This window comes from Sardina pilchardus, chromosome 24 (genome assembly GCF_963854185.1).
Source record: "Sardina pilchardus chromosome 24, fSarPil1.1, whole genome shotgun sequence".
Classification (NCBI taxonomy): domain Eukaryota; kingdom Metazoa; phylum Chordata; class Actinopteri; order Clupeiformes; family Clupeidae; genus Sardina; species Sardina pilchardus.
Window position 1 is genome coordinate 14,983,138 of NC_085017.1, and position 7,500 is coordinate 14,990,637.

The following is a 7,500-nucleotide window of genomic DNA, read 5'->3' on the forward strand; positions in this document are numbered from 1 at the left end:
CATCGCTTCCTTACTTCCTTCCCCCCTCCTCTCTCCCTCCCTCCCTCTCCCTCTCTCTTTTTCTCTGTCTTTCTTTCTCTTCTCACTGTGCATGGCCAAGCAGCTTCCTCCTGAGGTGTTCCATCCCCCCCCCCACACACACACACTTCCCCAAGTTCCTGTTCTCTTTCATCTCATGGCCACATCCTTCCCTCTTTCCTTCTCTCTCTCTCTCTCGCTCTCTCTCTAGCTATCTCTCCTGCTCCTGCGTTTGAGTGTTTTCGCTTCAGGTGCTTTCAAGGACATAGATATGAGGACTTGTACTGCATTCCCATTTTTACCCTTTTCGTTTTTTTAACATAAATTTTACTGCTGCTAAAACGTTTTTTTCTTTTTTTTTGGCCTCCCCGGCTTGATTTCTTCTGGCTAGGAATGTAATTAATGGGAAATCTCGCTCTATCTGAATAAAAACGATAATGATCCTGCATCGCGAAAAAGTCTAGGAGAACATGCACAAAAAAGTCTCGGCACGGCTAATAAGAGGATATCGGTGACCCATTTCCCGGCAGACACAAACACGCCAAGAGTTTGGAGCTCGGGGGCGTCTCGGGAGCTGAAAGTAAGAGAAACTTACCGATGACTCAATCCACAAAGTAGAAGACGCTAACACAACAATTTACAGCACACCAACATAATTCTGCAAGTGTCAAGCTTTCAACTACTGTTGGTTTTCTCGGTTTTATTTTTCTTCTTCTATTTCCCTCTGCTACTGATCTCTCAGTAAATTTAGACAGTGGCTGCAGTCTCCAGTTCAATGTGGCACCAAACGACTCTGGTCTCTTTAAGCCCAGAGAGAGAGACACACACAGAGAGAGAGAGACACACAGAGAGAGACACACAGAGAGAGAGAGAGAGAGAGAGAGAGAGAGAGAGAGAGAGAGAGAGAGAGAGAGAGAGAGAGAGAGAGAGATAGTCAGCAATGACGAAGCCTCTCCAAAAGTCTGCTGGGCCCCCAAGGGGTTATGCGAGCCCAGTGTCTGTGCGAGTTGGAACGAATCTATTTCTCCTCTCACACCCACCCTTCATCTCATCTCTCTCTCTCTCTCTCTCTCTCTCTCTCTCTCTCTGCCCCTCTCTCTCTGCCCCTCTCTCTCTCTCTCAGCTCAGTGCCATCAGTGTGTGTCTGTGTGTTCATGTGTGTGTGTGTGTGTGTGCGTGCGTGCGTGCGTGTGTGTCTGTGTCTGTGTGTGTGTGTGTGTGTGTGTGTGTGTGTGTGTGTGTGTGTGTGTGCATTGGGGGGGTAGTCAGGGCCCTACAGTGCAGTGGGGAGCTTGCTCGTTAGCTGACCGTCAGGCTCCAAATGACCCCTGGACTGTGGACTGTGGACGCAGCTTGCGAGGCAGCCCGCAATTTGCCGGCGTTTGACCTCCAGTCACCCGATGGTTTGGGGGTGTGTGAGTGTGTGTGTGTGTGTGTGTGTGTGTGTGTGTGTGTGTGTGTGTGTGTGTGTGTGTGTGTGTGTCTGTGTGTGAGTATGTGTGTGTGTATGTGCGTGTGTGTGAGTGTGAGTGTGTATGATTGTGTGTGTGTGTATGTGTGTGTGAGTGTGTGTGATTGTATGTGTGTGTGTGAGTGTGTGTGATTGTGTGTGTGTGTGTGTGTGTGTGTGTGTGCGTGTGTGTGTGCGTGTGTGTGTGTGTGTGAGCGGGAGGGTGATGGGTTGCATGCTCTGCAAGTTGCACGCCATCACTGACACAAAGGCAGCGCTTTCCCATCATCTCAGCTGTAATAAAAAAGGGGGTCAGGACGAAGGCAGTTACGACAGACCAAAACAACAGTGACCCTCCCCAGTGAGGCTATTACAGCATGTCACGTCGCTGAACCTTTCATCTGCCAAAGTCACCATGGCGCACTACTCACGTCTGACCTGCTGGGACATAGAGCCACAAATAGAGATGGAGATTACGTCCATAACTGTCATCCACTGCAATAAAATTGTGTCCTCAAGTGCAGCAAAAGAGCCAGAAATGACCACATGCAGTACCAAAATATTTCACCTGACCTATGTGGTTCCGCTTTGGACCCGACTTCCGGATGAGATAAAAAATGCTGCCAGTTTCCAAACTGCACACAGATGCTGTCTGCTAACCGATCTAATGCACTTGGTGTTCATCAGCTGAACTCCGTGTACTTTTGTTTTTAAACTATTTGTAAGCTATTGTCCTTTTATGGGCTTACTGTTGTTTGTTTTGGTTTATGTAAAGTACATTGAATTGGCCCTGTGTGTGAAATATGTGTGTGTAAAACTTGCCTTGCCTTGCCTTGACTGTCACCTGGCTATTAGTTTTCAATCCATCAGCCATCCATTTAATAACAAAAGCCTAAATCCGAACTGAAGGATGCATCCTTTATTTTCTCCCCCCCTTTTGTTGTATACATATTTGCCTTAGAGACAAAGGCCTTCCAACTGGCGTGAAATCACGACGATACACCCTTCAAAACAAGGAAAAGAAAACACTTTGATCCGCTGTTCATTGGACATGAAACAGGAGCACAAAGAGGCCATTACGCCGAACCCTTCTAATGCTGCATTATTCACCATTTGCACAGCCCTCCTTTTAATCTGGTAATTACATTTTTGCCAAATGTGCTCACCGATTCATTCACGTGGCGGCTCGTGATGAGACCCCACCCTCCCTGTCGCCACCTCCTCTCTCCGCCCCCCCTGCACTCGAAAAACGAGGAGAGGCTTTTTCTACGGCGACCGAAAAAAAAAAAAAAAGACGAGAGAGAGTGGAAGAGGTGGGGAATAATAGCACAAAAAAACCTCACAACGATGCTCAAGCTAAACAAAAGGAACGCGGGAAAAGAGAAAGGGAGACGGAGAGTGGGAGAAGAGGAAGCGAGGAAGAGCGCGAGAGCGAGAGGGAGACGAGGGGTTTTCGAGCATTGACACAGAGGTTTAATAACACCGGAGTGAGCGCCGGCACGGCGACGGGAGATGCTCAGAGATAACGGCTCAGGTGGCATCTGTTTCAGCTGGAGTTCATGAGCTCGGGATCTGGAGTGAGCGAGATTGCATTACCTAGTAAATAAACGAGGATCCATCTCTGGAAAAGACTCTCCTCCCTCTTTGGAAGCAATATATCAGGGCATACTACAGTATATTAGTCTCATCACTTTATTTTTTAACACTCCAATGAAAGCCTATAAGCTTTTCCAAGATGATGGCACTCAGTGGGTGAAGGATGGTCTCCTTTTCAGGGCCTCCCTTAACTCACTGCTATGCAGTATGGGGAATGATTACTTCCTGATTGAGTTGCTGACAGATGGGTTTAATACGGCATTATGAACTGGAAGGAGTGTTGGGATTGGGGTGGTGGGGGGTGGTGGGGGTCGGGCTATTTGGAGACAACCATGCACCATATAAGCAGAAAGCTCTCCATGAGAGAGTGGATGCCGGAAGCATTCCCACTTCTCAATGGGAGTCATCAATCAAACAAAAAACAACACCACCCCCTTCAATAAATAAATAAATAAATAAACAACACAACAACAACAAAAGAACTGGCAACTGATTCAGTTGGATGGCAGGTCTTAACTCAAACATGACAAAAAAAAAGGAACAGAGAGAGAGAGAGAGAGAGAGAGAGAGAGGGAGTGTGAACCCAAATGATCCGGACCATAAAAAGAGCAGCACACTTGATAATTGGCGCGCCGGAAAATGAACCTCTGACAGCCATATCAAAAGGCGCCCGTGTACGACTCCGCGGAGGCTTGAAGTAAGTGTTACTCCTTTCTTCTCCATCCGTCTGTAACAAGTACCGCGGGAGAGATCAATTCGCTCCCTACCAACCTGTCGGCACGTCTCCAAATACCTGCGACAGACATCAAAGGCCCCAGTTGATCGGGAGATTAATGGATCCATGTATGACTGAAGTCACCTTGGGCCTCCTATATGGAGACTGTACCACTTTAGCTCCTCTCGGGTACAATCTCCTCTCTCGCATTATTTCACTTCGCAAACACACCAACTCCGTCTCTGCCCTGCTTCCGACTGAATAGAAAAAGGAGCTATGTACATAATCAAGTCATGGGGGTGGGGTAATACACTTCAAATACAGCCCTCGTTTGGGGAACAAAATAACATACAATGTATGTGCGCAATGTGCAAATGTGATGCCGTCATCTAACCGTGATGAGCAAGTCTCCGTGTTTTATGTGCGTTTCACATGCCTCCCCTGGGGGTTACTGTGAGCGATTTCCATCTGCAGATATGACATTCTCAACGCCACGTACTGTATTTGCATTGTTGCTTATCACGGAACACATCGTTGAACATAAGTGGTAAAATGGGAATAAATAACCCCCGGGCACGTTACGGCGCTTAGATATCAGAGCATTTTTTTTTTTTTTTTAAATACGTTTATATTACGCCTTCACTTCACTCTTCTCCTTATTGTGCACTCTCCTCTGCCTTTTGAAGAAGCGTATCTTAGCTTCCTCTGGCAAAAGTCGCTGCTGGAGTCAACCAGTGCTGTGATCGCTGTTGATAAACCCTCATTTCTTTGTCGCTTTGATGTGGTTCCAGACACACCTATTTCTGCTGCGTTAGCAGGCCTGGATAAGGTGTGAAGGACCGGAGGCACAGTGAAGAAATGCATGGCTCCCATAAGACGGAAGGTACCCCCCTGCTGAGCACAGCCAAAGCACTTGTTTATCCACCCTTGTGCTGACACTGTTAGCTCCTGTTCGAGAGCTGTGCGACAGGCTCAAATCAGGATTTTATTGGCATGCTACACGATAGTTTAGCTAAACTGAAGCCTGAATCAAGGCTTGTAGATAGACGTCCGAGATAGAACTGCTTCTGGGATACGCCTGCTATCGCTTGCTGCACGCGTTCTATGAGGTAGTGTGAAATAGAATGATAGAGTATCTGCCTGGAGAGTTTGAGGAAAGTGAAGGGGTCACAGGAAGCAGACGAAATTCGCTCTTCTGAGTGTCCTGAAGAGACGAGACAGGACTGGACCATACATCTCCCCTTCAGTAATACCCCAGGTAAACATCTCGTCATGTGAGACATTAACTCTAAATATCAAGCCAGTCATTTCTGTCTCTCTCATGAGGCGTCGCTGGCAAATGAAAACTGATTATGTCCTGGAGGGGCCCCCCGAAAGATGCATTTCCCCTCATGGGTGAAGCCTGTCATAAATCTTCATCGGTGGAGGTGCCTCGTCTCTGGCAGTCATTCAAAGCGCCTCGCTCACCGCGTCACCTACTGCGAGCTGAGCAGCCTTCTCGTCGGCAGACCGTGCTTCTCCGACAGGCAGTGAAGACAGGTGGAGATGAAGTGGCAATGAAAAGGGATTTTAAGGGCCCAGGTAATCATCATTGGAGATTGTTGTTGCTGTTGTTGTTGTTGTTGTTGTTTGTAAACCCTGGTATTGGTAAGCCAGATATCAAAGTTAGCCTGGAAGTTTTGGAGACGTGTAACTTAGAATGGGCTTCTCGAAAGCCTGAGAGCATCTTTGGCACACAGTGAGGCGAACTCTGAATCAGATTAGGGGGCACCTTACGTAATGGGGAGGCCAGCGGGCCTGGAGGGTGCTTGAGCAATGAGAGAGTTTCAAGAAGCACCAACACCAAAAGGATAGAGGTGCTCTTCACGGAACGTCAGCTGATAATCAAACAGCGGCTTTCAGGGGCCGTCTTCAGCCTCCCGAAGCTTGACCCTCTCAACTAGCAACGACAACAACAATTTGCTATACAAACTCATGCTGATAAAGCCTGTCTATTTATTTACACCTGGATGGTTACTCAAGCTAATTGAACCCTGGTGACGTTATTTAGAACTGAGGACAGACAACTCAGCACAGAAGGATAGAGAAGAGATGTGTGTGTTTATCTGTGTGTGTTTGTGTCTCTCTGTGTGTGTGTGTGTGTGTGTGTGTGTGTGTGTGTGTGTGTGTGTGTGTGTGTGTGTGTGTGAGAGAGAGAGAGAGAGAGAGAGAGAGAGAGAGAGAGAAAGAGAGAGAGAAGCAGGTCTTTGGCTTTGAAATTCACTTACTCGTCACATTCATCATTCGCTGTGGAAAAAAAAGAGGCCCGCTTCTGTGGGGAAATATCAAAATGAAGCAGGTTTGGTCTGGGTGTCTGCCAAGCTCTTGTGTGTGGGAGAGGAAAAAAGGGGCAAATCACGGGAAAAAAAAAGAAAAAGAAGCAAGTGGGCAAACAATCTATTTTCCAAAGACTCCCCCAGCGGGTCAGCCCCCCCTTGAATGTAAGTAAATCTTAAAGGGGAAGGGATTCATGCCTAGATGAATATGTATTACATAAACAGTTAGGGAGACAAAAGGGGGGAGAAGAAAAGCCTGTTCTAAGCATTTCAGTAGTAGAAAAAAAAAGAAAAGCACGGCGTGTGTCTCCGGTGCGGGAAGTGATTGAAGCATCCGTCATCCGGTGCACGCTTCGCCAGTGACCTGTGTGGCTCGCACCGGGAGACAGACAGGTGTGTGATTCATGCAGCCGCCCGGCGACGCACGAAACCAACCATCGGGCCGGACACGGCACTGAAAGACGAACGGGTGGACAGATGGAGTGAGAGCCCGCGCACACACACACACACACATACACACCTAACCCTCCCAGAACACACACACGCACACGCACACGCACACGCACACGCACACGCACACGCACACGCACACGCACACGCACACGCACACGCACACACACACACACACACACACACACACACACACACACCTAACCCTCCCAGATCACACACACACACACACACACACACATGCACAAAGACATAAACACGTACCGGGGAAATTAAGTGTAACGAAGACCACTGGCGAGCCATGCACATCTCCGCATTTGACAAATGGGCTTACAGAGAGAGCAGACTGAGGTGGCGGAAGAAACCGCGTGCCCATATCGATGATTACTGTAAGAGGATCCAAAGCCTACCAGCCAGGTTTGGGCTTCAACCACACACTGTCCAAAACTCCCTGGGCGAGATTCCGAGGGCGGCGCTGTCCTCTTAAACTTCCCAACACGCTCAAATGCTCGCAGGCGGTACAAGCCTTTGGAGAGTCCACCCTCAAATTAAAGAGCTTGAGCAAGTTTCACACGCTGTACTCACGAGCGCATTTGTTTAGTCATTAATGCATTTGGTACATGAGCGTTAACTGTTGGCCTCTGCAGATATGACGCCATCATTTCCGAGCTGCTGTACCAGATCTCTGGTGCAGTTTAAGCTCTCTGATTAGACTCTCCCTGCGGAGTGGACTCTCTCTCTCTCCATATATAGTTTCTCCTCCCCACACAACACAGCCATTATTCTGATGGCCTGATATATCTTCTGGCTGCGTAACGTAAGGGATTCCCGCACATGAAGAGCCGTGACGGGCAGATTACCATCTCGGTCTTGACCCGATGTCACCGTGTCTGGTGCTCGGGGGAAATTATTTTTTTTTTGCCACTGTTGTGGGGAGTAAAACAAATCCTGACCAG

At 48.2% G+C, this 7,500-nt stretch overlaps 1 protein-coding gene across 1 annotated transcript in view; it reads right to left on the minus strand.

The window, feature by feature from the left end:
• Window positions 1–7,500, minus strand: part of csmd3b (CUB and Sushi multiple domains 3b) — a 407,622-nt gene that overhangs the window by 325,027 nt on the left and 75,095 nt on the right. The window lies entirely within an intron of this gene.